Source organism: Pleurodeles waltl, chromosome 1_1 (assembly GCF_031143425.1).
Source record: "Pleurodeles waltl isolate 20211129_DDA chromosome 1_1, aPleWal1.hap1.20221129, whole genome shotgun sequence".
In the NCBI taxonomy this organism is placed as follows: domain Eukaryota; kingdom Metazoa; phylum Chordata; class Amphibia; order Caudata; family Salamandridae; genus Pleurodeles; species Pleurodeles waltl.
The window spans coordinates 871,699,527-871,725,885 of NC_090436.1; positions in this window are offsets into that span (position 1 = coordinate 871,699,527).

Sequence of the window (26,359 nt, forward strand, 5' to 3'; positions counted from 1 at the left end):
TCCCATGATGGAGGAGAGGGCCTTCGTGGAGAGTGGGTTCCCTTGGCCTGTCCGCCCCCTGTCGCACAGCAGCCCTCCCAGTTCCCCTGTGTTCCTGGGCCTCCGTCCCCTGGACCGTGTGCCCACTGCCACTGCCCCCAGGTCCCTGTTGTTGTTGGAGTGGTGGGTTATCCTGGGTTCCCTGTAGTGATGGACACACAGCTGATTGATGTGTCCTGGGGACGGAGGTATGGGCCCGCTGTGTGAATGCTGTGCTGGTGTTTCCACAAGGGTGAAGGTCTGTGGTGGCCTGTGACTGGGTGAGAGGAACCGACTGTCCTGAGGTCCCCGATGGGCCGGGCTGGTCATCTAGATCCAGTTGGACAGAGCTGCTGTCATCACTGTGGGCCTCTTCTGTTGGTGGTGTGGACATGTGTGGACCCTCCGGTCCGGTGACGTTGGGTAGGGGTCCTGCAGGGGTATAAAAGGATGGTTATTACATCTGTGTGTGTCATGGTGTGCAATGGGTGGGTGACCGTGTACCCCTGTGCTTGCATTCCTGTGTGAGACGTTGTGTGTTGATGGTTTAGGGGGTTGTGTGGGTATGTGCAGTGGGCATACTTTAGTGATGTGTGTCCATGCTTTGTTATTGCATGCAGGGCTTGGTGTTGGGATGTGTGGTTTGTGATGTTGGGACATATGTGAGGAGTTGGGGTGCTGGGGGTGAGGGTGAGTGTGGGGGTATGTGCTGGCATGCAGGTAGGGTGGGGGATGTAATAATTAAGATTTGTCTTACCAGAGTCCATTCCTCCAGCTACTCCTGCGAGGCCTTCAGGATGCAGAATCGCCAAGACCTGCTCCTCCCATGTTGTTAGTTGTGGGGGAGGAGGTGGGGGGCCGGCGCCAGTCCGCTGAACCGCCAGGTGGTGTCTTGAGACCACGGAACGCACCTTCCCCGTAGGTCGTTCCACCTCTTCCTGATGTCCTCCCGATTTCTTGGGTGGTGTCCCTCTGCGTTGACCCTGTCCACTATTCTTCGCCATAGCTCCATCTTCCTTGCTATTGAGGTGTGCTGCACCTGTGATCTGAATAGCTGTGGCTCTACCCGGACGATTTCCTCCATCATGACCCTGAGCTCCTCCTCCGAGAACCTGGGGTGTCTCTGCCGTCCCATGGGGTGGTGTAGGTGATGTGTGGGGTGGTGTGTGGGGTGATAAGTGTGCTGATATGTAGTGGGGTATTGTGTGAGGTGTGTAGAAGTTATGTGGGTGATGGTGTTGTGTGCCTGTGGATGCTAGTATTGTTGCTTGTGCTGTCTCTCTCTGGCCTTCTTTTTGAATTTTTTGCCGTAGGGGTTTGTGGGTGTGTGTTTTATATTGTAATGGGTGTGTGGGAGTGGTGTGTGTATGTGTATCAGGTGTGTGTATTTTGAATTGTCCAATGTGGCTGTGTTTTGTAAGAGTGTGTGTATTTTGAGCGCGGCAGTGTGTACCGCCAATGGAATACCGCAGTTGAAAGACCGCCACGTGGATTTGTGTGTCGTGATAGTGTGGGCGTTTTTCGGTTGGCGTGACGGTGGAGGATTTGTTTTCGCCAGTTTATCACTAACCTTTGGTGTGGCGGACTTGTGTGGGTGTCTGAATTTTGTTGGATTCCGAAATGTGGGTCATAATAGCTGTGGCGGAATTCCGCGGCCGTGGCGGTGTGTTGCCGGTCTTCTGCACGGCGGTAAGCGGCTTTCACCGCCAATGTTGTAATGAGGGCCATAGTGTACTACAGTGTTTTTCTATTTTTAATTCATTATGAAAAAGTGGACAGAGTACTGCAGAAATACCAAGAAAGTACCACACAACTTGATAACAATTAAAAATATAGGTATATTTTTGAAAACAAATAAGGTACTTCTTAGGTACTAGTGTGGTACACTGTAAACGTTTTTTTAACAGTATATAGAAAATTATGAAATAATTTCCTTATCTACTAACACTTTAATAAAGTAGTAATAGGTAAGAATTAATACTAAAACCTGATACTTAACTATTATTAATGTGCTAAACAGAACACAGGTAAAGTGTATTAAATAAGAATACATCTACTTTTTAACTTCGTAAAAGCAGCCAAAAGTAATTATATACTACCTTGTCTTTGGCATATACCGTGTTATACTGCAAAATTTCCTGAGGTATACAGTGGCACATTGTACAACTAAGGAACACATGTATTATTGTATTGTGTTACCCTTGCATCATGCATGGTCTTGCATGGGCAGCACGATATAAGCCACATTTAAGAAGCTATGTAGGGCACTATGTTTGGCCTTGCCTTGCTTGGTAAAGTTGGAGAAACCCAAAGCAGCAGAAATTGCTGTCTTGCATTAATCTGCATACCCTACTCTACATTCCTGACAAATTTAGGCTACATCCGTATGGTTCCCCTTGACACAACGTCACTCTATTCCACTCCACTTTATACCACTCCAGTCTACAACACTCCATTGTATGCCACCACACTGTACACTACTCCACTGTACGTTATTTCTCTCCATACCACTCCTCTGTATGCCACTCTAGTATCCAAAAACAACAAAAATATTACTCTCCCTAAATCTTTTTTATAATCGGTTCAGTCCACTGATGGACGGAAACTGAAAAGCAACTGTTTTAGATCGTAATCAAATATTCTCATTAGCAAAGTAATTCAACAAAATGATAGAAAAATATTTTTAATTATTGATCATCAAACCCCCTTCCCCAAAACCAGTATACAAAAAGACAAACACAAAACAATCAAATCCACTCCTTGTACACAACGTCACAAATGTATACACACCCAAGACATACAAAACAAACACCGTCAAGACAAATAAACATTTAAAACTCCAATATTACCCATATTTACATTCAAATGAAATATAATCAAATATGAATTTAAATAGTTGTACAAAAAACATCCAAAGTATTTTTGCTGGAAAGGACGTCACACCAATGGCTGTTGAAAATAACAGTTCAAATGTAAGCCGATGTTACTCCATCCAGTCTATACTGAGAAAATAGTCACTTTCTCCAATTGATATTTGTAAAGCACTTCTTAGATCATCATGAAGTCCATTTCACATAAACTTCCAAGAATGCGCTTTTGGAGTAGCCGACGCGCGTTTCGATGGAGTTGTACCTCAGGGTCAAGGCCCCTTAGTAACAACCACCTTCATGAGGGCTTTCAAAACATGATAATGCACATAATATCGTCTCCTCATAAGATCTCTCGCTAGAATAGCAAAAACAATAAACCTGAATGAAATCTCTCGAAAACACATTCAAACATATACAATGCGTCTGTTCTGCCACACCCACAATTAGAGACAGTGAGAATGTGGGTCACATGCAACAAATACATGCAGATCACCACGCTTTCCAAGTGTCTGCACAGGGTTTAAAGCCCCAAGCACAAAGAGCCCAAAGAAAACCAACCAAAATATTCCTAGACACGGATGCTTAACATAAACAAATAAAGCTTCAACACTCGGATTTTTATGAAATTGTCCTCAATTCTATCTTGATGCTTCACACCTGTTCATAAAAAGAGTAACGCGGACACCGCCAAAGCATCCTGTCGTCAACCCGATTCTTATGTAATATCGGGGCCTTTTTAAATCGAAATTGTAGTCCTTTATTCTGCAAAGTAAGAACCAAACGGCCGCTTACCTGATCAAACGAGGTAACGAGGATTAGGCAGCATACGTCCGGCAGCAATAAATCGAAGCTGCCGCATATCCCCCTGCTTTAAACGCACCGATCCAACGCGGCACAACCAATATCATCCACATGGAGATGGGACACAAACACAGTGTCCTTGTATCTTTTTCCAAAACGGCGGCCATTTTAACAAAGGCACACCACACTGTACGTTGTACTTTCATGTGTACCACAATCCAAACCACTATTGGAGATGATGAAGAAACCCGGAAAAACTGTCACAAGAAAGAGGCAGTGCTCTTGCTATCCATAATAGTGAGTCTCATTATGTATTTTAAGATCAAACAAGAACATATCTAATTACTCACAATTTTTTTTCCAAAAAGGAAAACGAGCAATCAAAAGGGAGCAAGGCCCATAGCAAGCCTAGGCATGTTCTCCTATAGATCCCTATGTCCATGTATACAGAAGGGAGTACCTAAAAAGATATATATGTGGCACTCAAAGAATCAACAAAAGAAATAGAACAAGAGCACCCTAACTAAGTGCTGCTCTGCTGCAGATACATCAGATAGATCCAAATACAGGAAAAGAAATGGATCCACAAGTGGGAGACTCCCCAGGGTTAACTTGCAGGGCATTACACCACAGGATTTCCTCATTAAGGCCTCTCTTGAAGGTCTCTAAAAAGAAAATCCAAAAGACTTCCTTCTTCTTTCCAGATTGTTCTGCACTCCTGTCATCATTATCGCTATCTTTTTCCAGTATTACCCATCTTATCTGATTTTCATCATGATTGTGGGCTATCCAATGGTCTACTAAGGGGGCATTGGGTTTCCGAGTTCTAATAGAGGACTTATGTTCTGACAACCAAACTCTGAACTCCCTGGAGGTCTCACCCACATATCCCTGATTACATGGACATAAAGGGCCAGATGTAGCAAACGTTTTGCGACTCGCAAAGGGCAAAATTTGCGAGTCGCAAAACGCGTATCTCAATGCAGAAATGCATTTTGCGAGTCGTTACCGACTCGCAAAATGCATTTCAGACTCGCAAATAGGAAGGGTTGTTCCCTTCCTATTTGCGAGTCGCATTGGGATGCAGTACCATTTGCGACCGCATATGCGATCGCAAATGGCATCGCAGTTACCATCCACTTCAAGTGGATGGTAACCCAATCGCAAATTGGAAGGGGTCCCCATGGGACCCCTTCCAGTTTGTGACTGGAGCCCAAAATATTTTTTCAGGGCAGGGAGTGGTCCAAGGGACCACTCCCTGCCCTGAAAAAAACCCGAAACTAAAGGTTTCGGTTTTTTTTTTAAGTGCAGCTCGTTTTCCCTTAGGGAAAACGAGCTACACTTAAAAAAAAAAACACTGCTTTATTCAAAAGCAGGTCGCTAACATGGAGGTCTGCTGACGTCAGCAGGCCTCCATGTTAGCGAGTGCCTATACTCGCAATGGGGCCGCATTTTGCGACCCACCTCATGAATATTCATGAGGTGGGTCATTGCGACCCCATTGCGAGTTGCAGTCGGTGTCTGAGACACCGTACTGCATTGCAATTTGCGACTTGCAAATTTCGAGTCGCAGGGACTCGCAATTTGCAAGTCGCAAATTGCTTTTTTCGTACATCTGGCCCAAAATGAGATAAATCACATTCTTAGACCTGCAATTCGTCATTGTAGTGAGGGAAACCTTCTTCTCATTGTGCGTAATATCACTGGTGACTATCGCCATTTCGCAGGCATGACAACTGCCGCATTTGAAGTTGCCCTTCTCTGGGTCCAGACCTGTAATAGACCTTTGAATTGGATCAGACGACCAACTCATAGATTATTTAACCAGAATATTTCGCAAATTTTTGTTCCTTTTAAAAGCAAACAGAGGATTTTCCAATCTCACTTCATTCATGTTGGTACTCAAGATATGCCATTCTGAATTGATGATCTTTCTAATCTGATTGTTCAAAGTCGAGTGATGTACTACACAAACTAATCTATCAATGTTACTTTTTTCTTTCACTCAAAACAGAGCATCCCGATTATAATACTTTGCTCGTTTGAGTGAATCTCTGATCACTATAACGCCTCCAAGTCCATCGTGACTAATATTTCTTGGCCGGGTTGATATTGTAAACCTTCAAGTTTTGAAATAAAATGACCTGTATCACGAATGTATGAAGGTAACTGTGCAACTAAAGGTTTTAAGAAAGTGTCAACATATTTGGACAATGGTTCGATAGCAGAACCAATCATCGAAACAATGGGGCGTAATGGTGAATCCCTCACATCTTTGTGGACTTTAGGTAGTCCGTATATAATCGGAACTCTCGTATAGTCCGGTGTCAGATACTCATACTCCTTCTGGCATATAAGGCCCGCCTCCAAAGCAGCCAAATTCAATGCCCTAATGCGATTTTTCATCAAATTCAAGGGATTCCCAGGTACCTCTCTATAAAATTCCGAACATCGAAGCATACTTAACATCATCTCTGAGTATGTTGACATATCTAGTATGGCGATGCATCCCCCTTTATCGCAAGGTTTGACTATGATCTTGTTATTTTCTCTTAAATTGCGCAAAGAGTTCATCTCCTCTTTATCTAGGTTATCTTCTGAGCTGGGTATGTGTCTAAGCATATTCTCAAACTTCTGTACCACTGATTTCTCAAAAATGGCCATTTCCGACCCAACTGCTTCCAAATTAGGAGTAAAAAATGACTGAGGCTTCAAACCTGATCTATTGAGGACAGATGCAGATGGAGACGAGGAGAAATACTTTTTGAGCCTAATATGTCGAAAAAAGGCTTGCAGGTTTTTCATCAATTCAAACTTGTTTATAACCGTATTGGGTACAAAAGACAGACCCCTTGCCAATAGACGCTCTGAGCTTTTGTCTAAAGAACTGGTGCTTAGATTAAAAATAGGAATACTATTCAATCCCTCCAGTACTGATTGCGTCTTGTTTGTAATAGATGTGATGTTAGATCTGGATTCGAAGGTCTGGACCCACGGTTCTGCCGGAATCTGGATCTGTAATTTTGTCTGCGATTGCCTAAAAAACGAGTTTTGGCCTGAAAATAATATCCCTGAATGTGTCTACTGCCAAATGTATCAAAGCTATTCGAACTGCCCTCTCCCTCATAACTTTCTTCTTCGAGGTCCAGTTCTGTCTCTCGCCTGTCAGCCCAGAGGGTGATTTATAGTACTGTTCTGCCAAATACGGATATGTCCTTTCTAAGGTAAAGTACCTAATGTCTTTTTTCAACTTATCAGTTTTTCTCTTAATGAGATATTGATTGAAGGACTCAAAATCTATAGATATTTCCTCAAGCTTCTTTCTCGCTTCTTCTACTGCTGTTGATTACTTTAGTTTGGTCTCCAACTCCTGTATCTCAGTAAGTAGAGCAGACACAATTTCTCTCACTGTTTCAGTGATCAATAACATATAATCCCTTGAGCAATGATTCGAGATCAAAGACCATTTCTCTAGAAACTGTTTTATCTCCACGAATAAACCAGGAATATTCCTAACTCTCAGGCCATTCGGGATCGTGCCTGCTTTCAGATACTCTAAAAGGAATTCTGCATGGGCTTCAGTTCTGCAGGTTTTTTTCTTTAAGTTCAAAAGTTTTAACCAATCGTTATTTAAACTGTGGGAGAAAAGGGATTCAGACCCTGTATTTGAACTGCTACCCACAATTCTCACAAAATCTGCCTCTGAAAAGCCAAAAGTTTTGATACTCTCCATCTAGATGGAATATTACAAAAAAAACACTACAAGAACCCAGACCCAACCTAAAGCAATGACCAGATAACAACAACAAAATTCCCACTGGATCAATCGCGGGTAAGTGAACAGACGCAATGGAAGGGGAAACAAACACACTCAAAACAACTAATGTTTAAATATTTATAAGTACACAAAACACCCTGTCAGCAAAAGCTGTAAGTATACCCAACTCAGTAAACACCAGGGTCCCTCAACAAATATAAAGAGAGATAAAAACGGGAAAAGTAAACCAAAAACAACAAAAATATTACTCTCCCTAAATCTTTTGTATAATCAGTTCAGTCCACTGATGGACGGACACTGAAAAGCAACTGTTTTAGATTGCAATCAAATATTCTCATTAGCAAAGTAATTCAACTCTACTCTACTGTCCTCCATTGTATGCCACTCCACTTTACATCACTCCATTCTATGCTATTCAATTGCATGCTATTTTAATGTATGCTACTCCACTGTACTGTAGTCCACTGTAAGCCGCTCAACTGTATGCCACTTCAATGTACGCCACTCCAATCTATGCTATTTGACTATATGCAACTACATTGTACTCAACTTAACTGTATGCTATTTCATTCTATCACACTCCACTGCACACTAATACACTGTATGCAAATCCACTCTACGCTATTCCATGGGGCGCAACTATACTCTACACTACTCCACTCTATGGTATACCCCCCGACCACACTCTTCTGCATGCCATTCCAGTGGATGACACTTCACTGTACCCCGCTCCACTGTACATTACTCCACTATATGCCATTCCACTCTATGCCACTCCACTTTACATCACTACACTCTACAATATTCCAATGCATGCTAGTCCTCTCTATGGCACTTTACTGTACTCTATACCAGTGTATACCACTGCACTGTGCGCTACTTCACTTTACGACACTCCACTGTATGCTAGTTCTCTCTACCGCACTCCACTGTATGCCACTCCAGTGTATACCACTCAACTATAAACCACTGCACTGCCACGTCACTATACTTTACTGTATAGTATTCCACTCTATGCTACTGCACTCCATTTTATTCCACGATATGCCACTTTACTCAACAAAACATAATTCTATGCTATTTCATTGTATGGCACTCCAGTGTACACACCTTTCCAATGTTCCACAGTATGGCACTCCACTCTACACTACTCCACTGTATGCTACTCTACTGTATGCAACTTCACTGCATGCTAATTCACTCTACACTACTCCAGCCTATGCCACTACACTCTATGCCATTCCAGTGTATGACACTTAACTCTATGCCACTGCAATCAACACTTTTCCACAGTACGCTACATCACTCAACGTCATTCCACTATATGACTTTCTACTGTATGCCCCCTTCAGTCTATAACACTCCACTCTACACTACTCCACTGTATTCTACTGTATGCAATTCCACTCTACACCACTCCACTCTTTGTCATTTCACTCTCTCCAAGTTTACTGTATGCCATTCCAGTGTGTGCCACTACAGTGTATGCCACTCAACTGTATGCCACTCCACTCTAAGCTATTTCCCTCTACTGTAACAAACTCTACTCAACACTATGCTAATCGATGAAACTCCACTCTACCACACTACAGTCAACAATACTCCACAGCCCAGTACTAAACTGTACTGTACAACATATCACTCCACTGTACAACATGTCACTCCACTACACTATAGGATACACTACACCACTCATGTGAGACCATGCGAAACATGTGTAATGCAAGGGTAACACAAAACAATTGATAGAACTGCCAGCCTTAGGGTGGTCACCCATAACCTTTTGCCTGCCTCCCTCCACTTTTTGGTCACTATTTCCACTGGTTTTAGGACTCTGCACACTTTACCACTCCTAACCAGTGCTAAAGTGCATATGCTCTCTCCCTTAAAACATGGTGACATTGGTTCATAATATTGACTTATTTAATCTACTTGTAAGACCCCAGTAAAGTGCACTTCATGTGCTCAGGGCCTGTAGATTAAATGCTACTAGTGGGCCTGCAGCACTGATTGTGCCACCCACATTCGTAGCCCCTTAGCCATGCCTCAGGCCTGCCACTGCAAGGCCTGGGTGTGCTGTTTCACTGCCAATTCAACTTGGCATTTAAAAGTACTTGCCAAGCCTAAAACTCCCCTTTTCACAATATACGTCTCCCCTAAGGTAGGCCCTAGGCAATCCACAGGGCAGGGGACTGTGTAGGTAAAAGGCAGGACATGTACCAGTGTAGTTTATTTGTCCTGGTAGTGTACAACTCCTACATTTGTTTTACACTGCTGTGAGGACTGCTCCTTTCATAGGCGAACATTAGGACTACCATTGAATACTGTTTCAGTGGTAGAGTGTGATCTGAAAGGAGTAACAAGGTCATAGTTAGTATGGTCAGAATAGTAACACAAAATCCTGCTGACTGGTGAAGTTGGATTTAATATTACTATTTTAGAAATGCCACTTTTAGAAAGTGAGCATTTCACTGCACTTAAATCATTCTGTGCCTTACAATCCAAGTCTGGCTGGGTTAGTTGACAGCTCTCTTGTGCATTTCACTCAGACAACCCCAAACACAGGATGCTCAGTCACACCTACACACATCTGCATACTGAATGGGTCTTCCTGGGCTGGGAGGGTTGAGGGCCTGACACTTACATGTCAAAGGACAGTGGCCTGCCCTCACACAGTGGACTGCCAAACACCCTACTTGAACCCTGGCAGACAAGATGGAACTGAAAGGGGACCTTGCGCACTTCTAAACCACTCTTTAAGTCCCCCCCACTTCAAAGGCACATTTAGGTATTTAAACAGGGCCTCTGACCCTACCAACTCAGACACTTCTGGACAAGATCCCACTGGGGAAACAACTCTGAACCAGAACCTGCAATCTGCCAAGAGAAGCTGTCTGGCTGCCCAAAGGACTCACCTGACTGCTTTGCTGAAAAGGACTGCTGCTTGCTGTTGCCCTGCTGCCTTGCTGCCCTCTGCCTCTGCTGAGAAGTGCTCTCCAAGGGCTTGGATTGAGCTTGCCTCCTGCTTTCTAAAGTCTCAGGGCCAAAAAGACTTCATCTCTGTAAAGAACTCCCTGTGCGGCGAAATTGTGACGCACAGCGTGCCAGAAACAACGCAAGGCCTTCATCACAGTGAGAAAATCACTGCACGCCGAACTGGAATGATGCAGCCTGGCTCCCCGAGTGTACTGCCCTAGTACCTAGCAAGGATGTTATTTAAAAAAAAAAGTACCTATTTTTAGGTTTCAGCTTGACAACACATGCTCTGTCTCGAAGAGACGTATTGTGTACAATCTGTGGGATTACTGCCCTCTCATGGCCTACTATTGGTAATCTTCAGCATTGCTCTAATTTGCTCTGATGCCATTCGTCATAGCATGCGGGTGTCATGCACTCTTCCAGTGTTTGGCCCTCCCATAGAACACGGGGTAAGTACATGTCTCCTTCCACTGCCCCCAGTATTTGGAGCTATTTTTTCATTTGCTTTCAAGCACTCCATCTCAGTCTCCATTATCCGTGTTGCTGATTTTCCTTTTCACCCTTCTCCTACGTCTGTTTCTTCTCTACCCTGCCTTTGTGTTCGTCTTTCCTGCCCATCTGCCTTTTATTACACTTGTCACTCCAACCACTTATCTATGCTCAACTTTTCAACACTCAAAGCTCCGCTTCCACAAGGAAGCAGTGTTTGGAATGTATGCCCAAGCCCGGTTTACACGGAGCATCAGTAATAATCTTGCAGCATATGTACCTCCGCCACCCGTCCATGCCCATGACTTCCCATATCAGGTGATTTATGCATTGCTCAAAACATTACCTAAATCTCAGCACCAACCAATATCCCGTACAATGGTCTGCCTTCCCCTCTCCTCTCCCCACTTATGGTTCCGCTGGTAAATACATCCCCCAGGCACACAGTAAAGTGGGAACATGTGCCGTGTTCGGAGCAAAGCATGTGATGAGACAAAAGTATAATTAGGTGGAAGTTGTGCAGTCGCTCAGCATTGGCCCACATCTCTCCATTCACGGTACTCGCAAGACCAGTGAGAAAAAGTAGGAGCATGATTTCAAGATACAGAAAGCCTGTGTTCAGTCTGCTGAGGTCTACCACCTCTTCTTATCCTTTGCACTGCTTTTTCCCCATTTTACGTCAATGGGATTTTTTTACATTTGTGAACACGACTACAGCCAGAACCTCTGAACGGAATTACCCCAAATTCTGCAGAAAGCTAGCTCATGGTCAGCAAAGCATGCTTGTGATTTGATATAAATCCCTTCAGTAGTTTTGGAGCAATTAGAGTTAAAAAATATAGGTGGTCATTACAACCCTGGCGGTCGGTGTTAAAGCGGCGGTAAGACCGCCAACAGGCCGGCGGTAAAATGTTTGCAATTACGATCGTGGCGGAAACCGCCAACAAAGACAGCCACTTTAACACTCCGACCGCCACGGCGGTACAAACAACCAGCGCGGCGGTCACCGCCAAAAGTCAGGCGGAGGACAAAGTACCGCCCACAGTATCACAACGTACCAATCCGCCAACTTTTCCGGGGCGGATTCACCGCGGATAAAAACACGGCGGAAACAGGATTCCGAAGGGAAAACGCTCACCTCTACACACCCCATGAGGAACTGGGACACCATGGAGCCGGAACTCTAAATTCTCCCTGCAATAGTTTTCCTGCTCCTCTACCAGGAGCACGAACGCGGCGGCGAAGACCACGGTGAGTACTGCACATACGACACAGGGGAGGGGGGAGGGAAAAAACAGGGACACACACACACAACACACAACACCCTCACCCTCACCCACGACAACATACACACTAATAATACATATTGATACATTACAGTTACATCCCCCAACACCCCCGGAAGAATGCAAAGACAAAAGAAAATGAGTGTAACTGTTGTAATATATTAAAAGCAAGTAGGCAAAAATATATATATACACCATTAACAAAATATACACCAAGCATAGTAGTCCAGGTAGTGCTCCAATTAAGTCCGTGGAACACTGGGCCCACACGGTATGGGCGAGGCCCACACAAGATCCCCGACCATGACGGAGAGAACCCTGCAGGGGCATCAGAGAGCAAGACAACTGGCACCTCAGGGGGAGGGAAAGGGGGGCACCTCAGCCAGTTGAGTGCACGACACCAAATCCACGAGATGGCCACATGCCCACTGTTACATCCTGGGGAGTGCAAAGCCACAGTCTCTCAAGTCTCTACAGTGGGTGGGTTGCCCACTGTTCCATCCTGGGGAGTGCAAAGCCACAGTCTCACAAGTCTCTCCAGTGGGTGGTTTGCCCACTGTTCAATCCTGGGGAGTGCAAAGCCACAGTCTCTCAAGTCTCTACAGTGGGTGGTTTGCCCACTGTTCAATCCTGGGGAGTGCAAAGCCACAGTCTCTCAAGTCTCTACAGTGGGTGGTTTGCCCACTGTTCCATCCTGGGGAGTGCAAAGCCACAGTCTCACAAGTCTCTCCAGTGGGTGGTTTGCCCACTGTTCAATCCTGGGGAGTGCAAAGCCACAGTCTCTCAAGTGGATAACAGTCTCCACTGGTTCTGGAGGGGGCATTGTGGCCAGAGTGCTTCATCCTGCTAGGGACAGAAGTAGTGGATGGATCTCTTCACTGGTTCTGGAGGGGGCTTTGTGGCCAGAGTGCTTCATCCTGCTAAGGACAGAGGTAGTGGATGGATCTCTCCACTGGTTCTGGAGGGGCATTGTGCCCAGAGTGCTTCATCCTGCTAAGGTCAGAGGTAGTGGATGGATCTCTCCACTGGTTCTGGAGGGGGCATTGTGCCCAGAGTGCTTCATCCTGCTAAGGACAGAGGTAGTGGATGGATCTCTCCACTGGTTCTGGAGGGGGCATTGTGCCCAGAGTGCTTCATCCTGCTAAGGGCAGAGGTAATGGATTGATCTCTCCACTGGTTCTGGAGGGGGCATGGGGCCCAGAGTGCTTCATTCTGCCCGTGACGGACTCAGTTGCGTCAGTGCCCTTGGCGCTCATGGGGCAGCGGTGCTTGAGACGGAGGTGCCCTGTTCAATGTTGCTTGAGACGGCGGTGCCCTGTTCAGCAGTGCTTGAGACAGCGGTTCCCTGTTCAGCGTTGCTTGAGACGGCGGTGCCCTGTTCAGCGTTGTTTAAGACGGCGGTGCCCTGTTCAGCAGTGCATGAGACGGCGGTGCCCTGTTCAGCGGTGCTTGAGACGGCGGTACCCTGTTCAGCGGTACATTAGACGTCGGTGCCCTGTTCAGCGGTGCTTGGAGCGGCGGGCTCCTTTGCAGTGACTCAGCTGCTGGCGGTCCTTCATGGCCCAGCGGGGCTTGTGCTGGCGGTCCTCTCCAGCCCAGCGGGGCTTGTGCTGGCTGTCCTCTCTAGCACAGCGGGGCTTGTGCTGGCGGTCCTCTCTGTCCCAGCGGGGCTTGTGCTGGCGGTCCTCTCTGTCCTAGCGGGGCTTGTGCTGGCGGTCCTCTCTGTTGCAGCGGAGCTTGTGCTGGTGGTCCTCTCTAGCCCAGCGGGGCTTGCGCTGGCGGTCCTCTCTGTCCCAGCGGGGCTTGCGCTGGCGGTCCTCTCTAGCCCAGCGGGGCTTGTGCTGGCGGTCCTCTCTAGCCCAGCGGGGCTTGTGCTGGCGGTCCTCTCTGTCCCAGCGGGGCTTGTGCTGCCGGTCCTCTCTAGCCCAGCGGGGCTTGTGCTGGCTGTCCTCTCTAGCCCAGCGGGGCTTGTGCTGGCGGTCCTCTCTGTCCCAGCGGGGCTTGTGCTGGCGGTCCTCTCTAGCCCAGCGGGGCTTGTGCTGGCGGTCCTCTCTAGCCCAGCGGGGCCTGTGCTGGCGGTCCTCTCTGTGTCAGCGGGGATGACGGCTGTGGCCTCCTGGTCAGCGGGGATGACGGCTGTGGACTCCTGGTCAGCGGGGATGGCGGCTGTGGACTCCTGGTCAGCGAGGATGACGGCTGTGGCCTCCTGGTCAGCGGGGATGACGGCTGTGGACTCCAGGGCAGCGGGGATGATGGCGGTCTCCTCCGCTGTGCTGCTCTTCCCAGACTTTCCTGGTTTCTTGTGGCCCTTCCCCACCTTGGAAGGTGTTGCCGCTGACTGCACACTCCCACCGGGACCCCTGGGATCGGCTTTGATGGCTGGAGTCTTCTCCCTCTCCAGCCGGCCACTGGCCAACTTCTGATGCTTCATAGGTGGGGGACTGTCTGTGCTGTGGCTCCGTGCCACACTGGCTGCCCTGGTGGCCTGTGCACTCCAGATTCCGGTGACTACAGGCACCACTGGTCCCGGAGATGTTGTGGCTGAGGTGCTAGTTTGGGACCTAGCAGATGGACGGGGTGGAGGAGGTGTGGGAAAGAGGTCAAGGTTGGACAGGAAGAGTTTTTGGGAGACACTGGGACGGGTAGCTGGAGGGGGTTTGGGAGTGGAGGAAGAGGTTGTGGTTGTAGGAGGTGTTTGTTTGCTGACTTTGGGTGAAGGTGCATGCGCTGGAGGCTGTCGTGAGGTGGATGGCTGTTGGGTGGGTGGGTGTGTGCCTGCGTTTGTGTATCTTGGGAGGGGGCGTCACAGACACACTGGGAGAGGACACAGGGGACGTGTGAATGGTAGTGGGGGTGGTGACTGCACGTGAGCGGGGTGTGGTGGTGGGTGTGCTGGTGATGGTAGTAGTGGCTGTAGAGGTAGTGCATGCAGGTGTGAGTGTAGACGAGACTGGGAGGGAGGAGGGAGATGAGGAGGAGGGGGACACAGTGGAGGCAGTCCATGTTGGTGTGTCTGCATGTGTGTGATGCTTGCGTGACTGCCTGTGGGATGTGTGGTGCTTATGTTTGCCTGAGCTTCCCTTTTGACGTGTGTGCATGCTGGTCTAGAGGTGTGCTTGGGAGAGGCTGGGGTACAGGGGATTGGGTCTGGGTGGAGGAAGTTGGAGGGGGGAGGCTAGAGACAGGGACAATGGCTGCCATCAGTGCTGAGGCCAGAGTCTGAAAAGCTCGCTGAAGGGCCGCCTGACCAGAATGAATGCCCTCCAGGAATGCATTTGTTTGTTGCAACTGCCTTTCTACACCCTGGGTGGCATTCAAAATGGTAGACTGCCCAATAGTGAGGGACCTGAGGAGGTCAATGGCCTCCTCACTGAGGGCAGCAGGGGTGACTAGGGCAGGGCCTGAGGTGCCTGGGGCGAAGGTGATGCCCACCCTCCCGGATGAGCGGGCACGGGGCAAAGGCTGAGGGGCTGCTTGGAGGGCGGTGCTGGAAGGGGGGTGGCGGCTGTACCTGTAGATGGGGGGCACAGATGTTGCCGCCACCACAAGGGAGTTCCCATCAGAGGACGGGTCCGTGTCGCTGGTCTCAGCTCCCGTCCCCGCCGTGGAGCTCCCCTCGCCCTCCGTCCCACTGGTGAAGTCCAATTCTGTAGTGTGGCCCTCCATGGCCATGTGGGATGCAGCCCCCTCGTGCTCCGGTGCCACTGCTCCTCCGCCTGATGATGCTAATGCACACAAGAACAGGGAGACCACAAAAAGGGGGGGGGGGCGACAGAAGAAAGACATGTTGAGTGCATGCATTACCGCTACCGTTGGCGGACACGACAGACACACAAGCCCCCTGCACTACGCCGCGCTCTTGGGCTCCACTGTTCAATTCATGGGAAATGGCCTACTAGGCTATGGACGACATCTGCACACATGGATGACACAGGGGCATGACTAGGTGTACTTGGCACTCTACAGAGGTGCGGTGGGGTGCCACATGGCCTGCCTTACAGAGGGACCTTGCCTACGGAACTCGCCCTGGCCTAGGGAAACCCACAGCCCACCTCCCCCACCCAGACACCTCCACTGAGCGCAAAACCAGCAGAATGAGAGTGTACTCACCCCCTTGTGGCTGCTGTGATGCCCTCAAGCGCCCATCCAACTCCGGGTACTCCACCGCCAGGATCCTGAACATCAGGGGGGTCATGGTGCGACGGGCACCCCTCCCACGTTGGGAGGCCATCCCCAGCTGAGCCTCTGCCGTCTTCTTGCTCCAGCGGTGAATGTCCTCTCATCTTTTCCAGCAGTGGGTGCTCCATCTGTGGTAGACCCCCAGGGTCCGGACGTCGTTGGCAATGGCATGCCAAATATGTTTTTTCTGGTGGGCGCTGACCTACATGATTTGTACAGGGGGAAGAGAAAGTTATTACCAACTGCACCGTCAAAGTGATTGGCCCCCATCCCTACCCTTGCCATATGGCACATGCACTCACTGTCGTTTCATGCACGCCGCACTCTCCCCCTTCCTTCTTACATCCACCCCTCTCCACACAGGCATAGCCCATACATCATGCTCCCAGTGTACTTACCTGTTTGTCTGGAGGACAGTAGAGTAGCGTGTACTGGGGGAGGACCCCATCCACGAGCTTCTCCAACTCCTCCGATGTGAAGGCAGGGGCCCTTTCCCGAAGACTCTCAAGCCATTGTCTCTTCCAGACCGAGATCACAGCAGCACTTGCAGTGTAGGTCCTCTCCTGTCGAAGATCAGGTATTGAGTGATTGAACAGATAGAAAATGGCGGTCACGTCCGCGGCGGTGCGTACTGTCACCGCCGGCGTACATCGTCATTGGCTCCTGGGACCCATAGGGTCCAATGTTAACCAATGCAGCATTGCGCCGCGGTCTTAGACCGCCTACCGCAATGGTGTACAACGCCAGCGCAGTTACCTCACATCCCATTGTCCCACTTTACAGGTCAGGCAGCCGCCATTTCAGGGGCCCACATGGCTTCATTTTAAACTGCGTCACACATACCTAGGCCTAGACTCAACACAAATACAGGCCACTTTTTAGATTATGATTGGTGGTCTGTGTAAGCTGTGGGTACGTACCTCTGAGTTGTTTGACTCTGTGCTCGCTGTTGTCCTTCATAGGCACCATCCGCTGGGACATGTGAGGAGATGGTGGCATCCTCCGGTGTACCGACCGTTGGTGGACCTGTCGACAATGGAGGAAAGACATGTGATCATCACATACAGGCTTGACCATGCCACAATCCAGGAACTGTGTACCCAGTTGGAGCCAGACCTGATGTCAGCTATCCGCCATCCCACAGGAATTCCCCCCTCAAGTGCAGGTGCTGTCAGTGCTCAATTTCCTAGCAAGTGGGTCATTTCAAACAACAGTGGCCATAGCATAAGGGATGTCCAGCCTATGTTTTCCAACGTATTGTCCAGAGTGTTGTCTGCCCTGCTGAAACACATGCGGAGCTACATCGTTTTCCGTCAGGTGGAGGATTTGCCTACAGTGAAAAGTGATTTCTATGCCCTGGGACATATCCCCAACATCATATGTGCCATTGATGGGACACATGTGGGTTTGGTCCCCCCCACAGGAGTGAACAGGTGTACAGAAACCGGAAGAGTTATCATTCAATGAATGTACAGATGGTATGTTTGGCAGACCAGTACATCTCCCATGTGAATGCCAAGTTCCCTGCCTCAGTGCATGACGCCTACATCCTGCGGAATAGCAGCATCCCTTATGTGATGGGTCAACTCCAGAGGCACCGTGTGTGGCTATTAGGTGAGCACCTGGAAGCAAGTCAGTGGGAATGGTTGTCTGGGTCTAGGGATATCCCTACAGGTTAGTGTGTGTCTAACAGTTGTCCCTTGCCATTTGCAGGTGACTCTGGTTACCCCAACCTGTCATGGCTACTGACCCCAGTGAGGAATCCCAGGACAAGGGCAGAGAAACGCTACAATGAGGCCCAGGGGCGAACTAGGAGGGTGATCGAGCAGACCTTCGGCCTCCTGAAGGCCAGGTTCAGGTGCCTCCATATGATAAGTGGATCCCTATTCTACTCACCAAAGAAGGTGTGCCAGATCATCGTGGCCTGCTGTGTGCTTCACAACTTGGCTTTCCGATGACAGGTGCCTTTTCTGCAGGAGGATGGTCCAGATGGCGGTGTTGTTGCAGCTGTGGAGCCTGTGGACAGTGAAGATGAGGAAGCAGAAGAAGAAGACATGGACAACAGGGAATCAGTGATCCAGCAATATTTCCACTGAAACACAGGTAAGAATACAAACCTGCCTACTACATGTACTTAAACACTACTACCTCTCTACTGTCTGTCGTTTTCACCCAGTGTATTGTCACTGAGTTGTCACTTTCCCTTAGGATTTCTCAGATGTGGATCCCACAGTGTGACATCTGCTTTCATTCCTCATGGACTAGAGCTGTGTGACATAGGTATGTTGACAACACAAATGAAAGAGCTTTTTACCACAGTGACTGCTAATACAGTGTTCTAAAATCACAGACTGACTCCAGATTGTTTTGTGCTTTAAGGGTGTTTATTTAAGTGCTCAATATTGGAGAGGGGTTAGCAAAATGGTGAGGGTTGATGGTGAAGGAATGTCCATGACAGAGTCCAGTCTATTAGTCACACAGGTGCATTGCCCTAATGGGCATAGGAAGTGGAGCAGGGGCAGTTTAAGGATGGACAAGGTGACAAAGTGGAACAGTAGGATGACAAATCAGGGTGGTCTCATTTCTTGGCAGGGGTCTTGGCATCGTTCTCTGTCTTTGTCCTGGATCTCAGGGACCGTGTCCGAGGTGGTTCTCCCTCTGCAGGAGGTGGGGTGCTGGTGTGGTGGTCCTGTGGCGGTGCCTCCTGTCCACTAGCGCCGGTGGAGGTGGTGGGCAGGTCATCGTCCATGCTAGTGTCAGGGGCCCCTTGTAGTACCACAGTGTTACTCCTGTTGTTGAGTACTTCCTTCAGCACCCCTACGATGGTGCCCAGGGTGAAATTGGTGGCTCTGAGTTCTTCCCTGAACCCCTATAAACTGTTCCTCCTTCAGGCGCTGGGTCTCCTGAATCTTGGCCAGTACCGTTGCCATCGTCTCCTGGGAGTGGTGGTAGGCTCCCATGATGTTGGAGAGGACCTCGTGGAGAATGGGTTCCCTGGGCCTGTCCGCCCCCTGTCGCACGGCAGCCCTCCCAGTTCCCCTGTGTTCCTGGGCCTCCATCCCTCGGACCGTGTGCCCACTACCACAACCCCCAGGTCCCTGTTGTTGTTGGGGTGGTGGGTTATCCTGGGTTCCCTGTAGTGGTGGACACACTGCTGATTGACGTGTCCTGGGGATGGAGGTATGGGCCCGCTGGGTGAGTGCTGTGCTGGTGTTTCCAGAGGGGGGAAGGTCTGTGGTGGCCTGTGACTGGGTGAGGGGAACCGACTCTCCAGAGGTCCCCGATGGGACGGGCTTGTCATCTAGATCCAGTTAGACAGAGGTGCTGTCATCACTGTGGGCCTCTTCTGTTGGTGGTGTGGACATGTGTGGACCCTCCTGTCCAGTGACGTTGGGTAGGGGTCCTGCAGGGGTATAAAAGGATGTTTATTACATCTGTGTGTGCCATGGTGTGCAATGGGTGGGTGACCGTGTACCCAAGTGCTTGCATTCCTGTGTGGGACCTTGTGTGATGGTGGTTTAGGGGGGTGTATGGGTATGTGCAGTGGGCATGCTTTAGTGATGGGTGTCCATGCTTTGTTGTTGCATGCAGGGCTTGGTGTTAGGATGTGTGGTTTGTGATGTTGGGACATTTGTGAGGAGTTAGAGTGATGGGGGTGAGGGTGAGGGTGAGGGTGGGGGTATGTGCTGGCATGCAGGTAGGGTGGGGAATGTAATAGTTGAGATTTGACTTACCAGAGTCCATTCCTCCACCTACTCCTGCGAGGCCCTCAGGATGCAGAATCGCCAAGACCTGCTCCTCCCATGTTGTTAGTTGTGGGGGAGGAGGTGGGGGTCCGCCGCCAGTCCGCTAAACCGCCAGGTGGTGTCTTGAGACCACGGAATGCACCTTCCCCCGTAGGTCGTTCCACCTCTACCTGATGTCCTCCCAATTTCTTGGGTGCTGTCCCACTGCGTTGACCCTGTCCACTATTCTTTGCCATAGCTCCATCTTCCTAGCTATGGAGGTGTGCTGCACCTGTGCTCCGAATAGCTGTGGCTCTACCCGGACGATTTCCTCCACCATGACCCTGAGCTCCTCCTCCAAGAACCTGGGGTGTCTTTGCCGTGCCATGGGGTGGTGTAGGTGATGTGTGGGGTGGTGTGTGGGGTGATAAGTGTGCTGATATGTAGTGGTGTGTAGTGTGAGGTGCGTAGAAGTTATGTGGGTGATGGTGTTGTGTGCCTGTGGATGCTAGTATTGTTGATGGTGGTGTCTCTCTCTGGCCTTCTCTCAGTAATTGTTGTCGTAGGGGTTTTTGGGTGATGTGGGTGTGTGTTTTATATTGTATTGGGTGTGTGGGAGTGGTGTGTGTATGTGTATCAGGTGTGTGTATTTCAAATTGTCCAATGTGGTAGTGTTTTGTATATGTGTGTGTATTTTGAGCTCGGCGGTGTGTACCGCCAATGGAATAACGCGGTTGAAAGACCGCGGCGTGGATTTGTGGGTCTTGATAGTGTGGGCGTATTTCTGTTGTCGTAACGGTGGAGGATTTGTTTTTGCCAGTTTATCACTGACCTTTGGTGTGGCGGACTTGTGTGGATGTCTGAATTTTGGCGCATTCTGTGCTGTGGGTCATAATAGCTGTGGCGGATTTCCGCTGCGGTGTGTTGGCGGTCTTCTGCATGGCGGTAAGCGGCTTTTACCACCAATGTTGTAATGACCACCATAGACATATAGGGACATGGATCCTCTGCGGATCCAACTGTTCCCATGCTGATATTTGATGGCCCTCCCCATGCACTGCTAATTACCTCACAATTTACAGCACTCATGACATCTGTGAAAACATCATTGATAACATCAATGTAATTTTTGCAGTAAAATGTTTGACCAAAAAACTGTGCATGGCGGGGGGACGAGTTATAATTACCTTACGGCAGGAGTTATAGGGGGTCATTACGACCCTGGCGGAACAAGTCCGCCAGGGCCGTGGGACGCGGTGGCACCGCCGACAGGCCGGCGGTGCCCCGCGGGGCATTCTGACCGCGGCGGCTCAGCCGCGGTCAGAGAAGGGAAACCGGCGGTCTCCCGCCGGTTTCCCGCTGCCCCAAAGGAATCCTCCAAGCCGGCGCAGCATGCTGCGCCGGCATGGGGATTCCGACTCCCCCTCCCGCCATCCAGTTCCTGGCGGTTCTCCCGCCGGGAACCGGATGGCGGGAGGGGGAGTCGCGGGGCCCCTGGGGGCCCCTGCCGTGCCCATGCCTATGGCATGGGCACGGCAGGGGCCCCCGTAAGAGGGCCCCTAAAAGTATTTCAGTGTCTGCAAAGCAGACACTGAAATACGCGACGGGTGCAACTGCACCCATCGCACCTTCCCACTCCGCCGGCTCTATTACGAGCCGGCGTCATCGTGGGAAGGGAGTTTTCCCCTGGGCTGGCGGGCGGTCTTGGTCTCCGCCAGGCTCGGAATGAGGGCCATAGTTACTTAAGATAACTTTAACTATAACAGGTGAATTTCTGTGGTTTTGCACGTTCAAAATGTGAGCCTAACTACAATGTCCCTGTAACCTTTGGTTTTTAGGCAAATATATATATATATATATATATATATATATATACATATATAGTTCATTATTTCCAGACAAACAACTTTGTTTTGCTCTGTATTGTCTCTCAATCCTCCTGTTTGTGTTCTATTAACCTTTTGGGTGCGGGCGTCACACACCCTCCCTGGTGCGGGTCACGACCAGTGGCCGACACCAGGAAGGGTATTAATAAATCCTCGGGTGCGTTGCACCCGAGGATTATTTTCTTTTTTTAAAACTTCCCCCGGGAGACACGGAAGCTTCCGTGTCTCCCCCCGCCCCCCACCCGCCCCTTTGTGACGTCAGCGCGCCGCGAGGCGCGCTGACGTTTCAAAGGTGTTTTCCCCATCAAAGCAGGAAGCAGCCTTGCGGCCGCTTCCTGCTTTCATGGGGAAAACGGCCTTTCCCACGTTCGGGAAGGCCTCGTAAGAAAGGGGAGAGTCTCCCTTTTCTTACGAGGCCTTCCTGAAAGTGTTTCCTGGCCCCCGGTCGCAGCTGTGCTGCGATCGGGGGCCAGGAAACACTTTCAGGTTTCCTGGCCCCCCGATCGCAGCACAGCTGCGATCGGGGGGCCAGGAAACACTTTGAAAAGGCCTCGTAAGAAAGGGGAGACTCTCCCCTTTCTTACGAGGCCTTCTGAAACTGTTTCTGGCTCCCAGTTTCAGAAGGCCTCGTAAGAAAGGGGAGAGTCTCCCCTTTCTTACGAGGCCTTCTGAAAGTGTTTCCTGGCCCCGATCGCAGCACAGCTGCGATCGAGGGCCAGGAAACACCACTAGACACCAGGGATTTCATTTTGGGGGGGCGGCCCCCCCGGAAAACGGGCGGCCCCCCCGGCATAATTTTTATTAAAAAAAAAAGGTAGGTGCCCCCTGGGGGGGGGGGGGGGGGGCGCAATCGCGCCCCCCCCAGGGGATTTTTTTTTCTTTTTAAAAAAAATAAATAAAATAAAATGACAGGGGGTCGCCCGTGGGCAGGGTGACCCCCTGTGGGGGCAATATTTTTTTTTAGATGTTGTAGGGTTTCCCTGGGGGCCATTTTGGCCCCCAAGGAAACCATACAACAACTTTAAAAAAAATAGATGTATATATAGATCTATATATATCTATGTAGATAGATATATCTAGGTACATGGATATATCTATAGATATATCTATGTAGATAGATATATATATATATATATAGAGGTAGATCTATATCAATCAAAGAGATTTATAAAGCGCGCTACTCACCCGTGAGGGTCTCAAGGCGCTGCGGGGGGGACGGGGGGAGGGAAAGGGGCTGGGAGGTTCACTGTTCGAAAAGCCAGGTTTTGAGGCCCTTCCTGAAAAGAAGTAGGTTTTGGGTCTTGCGAAGGTGGGTTGTGAGGGCGTTCCAGGTTTTGGGTGCAAGGTAGGAGAAGGATCTGCCCCCGGTGGTGGTGTGTTTGATGCGGGGGACAGAGGCGAGAGAGAGGTCAGCTGAGCGGACGTTTCGTGTGGGGGTGTGGAAGGTGACTCTCGTTGAGGTAGGCAGGGCCTGTGTTGTGGAGTGATTTGTGTGCGAGGATGAGGATCTTGAAGGTGATCCTTTTGTTAATGGGGAGCCAGTGGAGGGATTTGAGGTGTGGAGAGATGTGTTTGTGTCGGCGGAGGTCGAGGATGAGTCGTGCTGCTGAGTTCTGGATGCGTGTAGTTTGCGCTTGAGTTTTAGAGTGGTGCCGGCGTAGAGGGCGTTTCTGTAATCAAGCCTGCTGCTGATGGGTGCCTGAGTGACAGTTTTTCTGGTCTCTGTGGGGATCCATTTGAATGTTTTTCAGTATACGGAGTGTGTTGAAGCATGAGGAGGTAAGAGCGTTGATTTGTTGGGTCATCAAGAAGGAGGAGTCTAGGATGATGCTGAGGTTGCGTGCGTGGTTGGCGGGGTGGGTGCAGGGCCTAGCGTGGTGGGCCACCATGAGGGGTCCCAGGTGTTTTTGTTGGCCCAAAGAGGATTATTTCGGTTTTGCTTGAGTTGAGTTTCAGGTGGTTGGCTGTCATATATATATCACTTTTGTCAATATGTGTGTGGTTTCCCTGGGGGGAAAAGCGTCCGACTTGTCTAGTGGCAGTTTTAGTGCCATAAAGAAGCGCAGAAGGTTTATATGCCTACTGCAAAGAGCAAATCTGTATTTTATGTAAATAGCTGAGTACATTAGTAAAGTCTATGGAGAGATGAAGGGCACTTTTGCTGGGTGGTAATGAGGGAATCTGAGGAGGAGGGAGTGGGAGCACCAATAATGATTGTTGGACTGGGCGCAGGAGGTGCTAAAGACTGTGACGAATGGTATGTGACAAGGTGTTTTTTGAGTGTCTTGAAAGTACGTGCTGATTGAGGGAAGAAGCGCAGGTAAGGTGGCCTCTACTGTTGCATGTATCTCACACACACCATCGATTTTGTGACTGTCTACGTAGGCTAGTGTTTAAGAGCAACAGTTTAGCCAATAGCAGAGATGGCATTTTGATGGATGACTGCTGCCTGCACACGGGTTATAGAGGACCGCTCTGACATAGGATCAGAGACTGAGACATCAGATACTGAGACAGCATCTGAGGGATAGGACAATGGCGCAGACTCTGGGAGTGATTTTTCAGTCAGAGGAGTCCCGATAACTCCTCTTCCAGTACATTATGAGGGAGGTGATGAGGACAGTCCTGCTGTCCCTTCGCAAGCTGTTCGTGCAACTGGGTAATAGTGGGTTAGGCCAACCCAGAGAGCAGGTGAATGCGGCAGCAAGCAGAGAGAGAGTGCTCTCTTGGGAGCTCCCCAATTTAGTTCAGCCCCAAATTCCACCACCCAAATCATATTGTGGAGACATTAAAATTGTCTATGGCAAAACAAACTGGTTTTGTAATGCAGGCACCTGTGTTTTTGGTCCTGGATTCGGCGGCCATATAGAGAAACACACTAAACCCAAACATTTCTGGAAACTAGACATTCGGGGGCGTCCACAGAGGTGTGACTTGTGTGGATTCCCCAAAGTTTTCTTACCCAGAATACCCTGCAAAGCTGAAATGTTGAAAAAAAACTCAATTTGTCTCGCATTTCTGTCACACAAACTACAGGAATATGCTGGGATCCACAACATTCCTACCACCCAGTGACTCCTCACCTGTCCTGATAAAAACACTACCCCACTTGAGTGCCTACACCTAGTGCCTGTGTCAGGAATGGATCACCCCAGGGTCAACAGCTGCCTCACGTAAGGACCAACATTGACCGTTGTGTGATCTATTCCTGTCGCAGGCACCAGGCCTAACCACACAAGTGAGGTATCATATTTATCGGGAGACTTGGGGGAACGCTGGGTGGAAGGAAATTTGTGGCTCCTCTCAGATTCCAGAACTTTCTGTCACCGAAATGTGAGGTAAACGTGTTATTTTAGCCACATTTTGAGGTTTGCAAAGGATTCTGGGTAACAGAACCTGGTCCGAGCCCCACAAGTCACCTCATCTTGGATTCCCCTGGATTTCCAATTTTCAAAAATGTGCTGGTTTGCTAGGTTTCCCCAGGTGCCGGCTGAGCTAGAGGCCAAAATCCACAGGTAGGCACTTTTCTATGAAAAAATGTGATGTGTCCACGTTGTGTTTTGGGGCATTTCCTGTCGCAGGCGCTAGGCCTACCCACACAAGTGAGGTATCATTTTTATCGGGAGACTTGGGCTAACGCTGGGTGGAAGGAAATTTGTGGCTCCTCTCAGATTCCAGAACTTTCTGTCACCGAAATGTGAGGAAAACGTGTTATTTTAGCCACATTTTGAGATTTGCAAAGGATTCTGGGTAACAGAACCTGGTCCGAGCCCCACAAGTCACCTCATCTTGGATTCCCCTGGGTTTCTAGTTTTCAAAAATGTGCTGGTTTGCTAGGTTTCCCCAGGTGCCGGCTGAGCTAGAGGCCAAAATCCACAGGTAGGCACTGTTTTCTATGAAAGAATGTGATGTGTCCACGTTGTGTTTTGGGGCATTTCCTGTCGCGGGCGCTAGGCCTACCCACACAAGTGAGGTATCATTTTTATCAGGAGACTTGGGGGAACGCTGGGTGGAAGGAAATGTGTGGCTCCTCTCAGATTCCAGAACTTTCTGTCACCGAAATGTGAGGAAAACTTATTTTTTTAGCCACTTTTTGAGGTTTGCAAAGGATTCTGGGTAACAGAACCTGGTCTGAGCCCCGCAAGTCACCCCTCCTTGGATTCCCCTAGGTCTCTAGTTTTCAGAAATGCACAGGTTTGGTAGGTTTCCCTAGGTGCCGGCTGAGCTAGAGGCCAAAATCTACAGGTAGGCACTTCGCAAAAAACACCTCTGTTTTCTTCCAAAAATTTGGATGTGTCCACGTTGCGCTTTGGGGCGTTTCCTGTCGCGGGCGCTAGGCCTACCCACA